Here is a 713-nt window from a genome sequence, read left to right on the forward strand (position 1 = left end):
TGTTTCTAGCCTTACTGCCCTTCCACCTGGTCTCCTGCACACACAAAATGTCTACTATTCTTCTCTCCATTATATCAGCTAGTTCTCTACTTTTCCCTGGAATTGTACCTACATTCAGAGTTCCAAACTTCAGGCCAACACTTCTTCCTCTTTTCTCTTTTTGTCCGAATCAATCATCCTCCTCTTCTTCTTTGTCTTCGACCAACAGTAGTCCAATTTCCACCAGTACCCTGTAGGTCAACAGCACTGTTGGCGGTCGTTGTTAACCCGGGCTTCGACCGATCCGGTATGGAAATCGTTTTAGTGATTTGCATGTTTGATTTGGCTAAGAGTTTTACGCCGGATGCCCTTCCTGACGCAACCCTCACCATTTATCTGGCACTATATTATCACTTTAGTAGCACTGGCTTATGTACCCTTGTGCACCCTTGTGTACCTTAGTGGCTGGTTTCAAACTTCCAAATACAATGGTGGTGAACTTCAACACTCACATCAGCGTGCTCACATCATTCATTCAGTCTGGTATGCTACTGCCACTCAGAGGGACCTGAGCAGACTGCCGTGCATCATCCGCCCTGCCGAAAAGGTAATTTGCTGCAAACTACCTTCTCCACAGGATCTACACACCTCGAAGACTCCAAAGCATACATGTCAAACTCAAGGCCCGGGGGCCCGCGAAGCCGTCCGGTGGGGCCAGAGGGAGCTTCATTTGG

The sequence above is a fragment of the Cynoglossus semilaevis genome, unplaced genomic scaffold (genome assembly GCF_000523025.1).
Source record: "Cynoglossus semilaevis isolate Cse_v1.0 unplaced genomic scaffold, Cse_v1.0 scaffold342, whole genome shotgun sequence".
NCBI lineage: Eukaryota > Metazoa > Chordata > Actinopteri > Pleuronectiformes > Cynoglossidae > Cynoglossus > Cynoglossus semilaevis.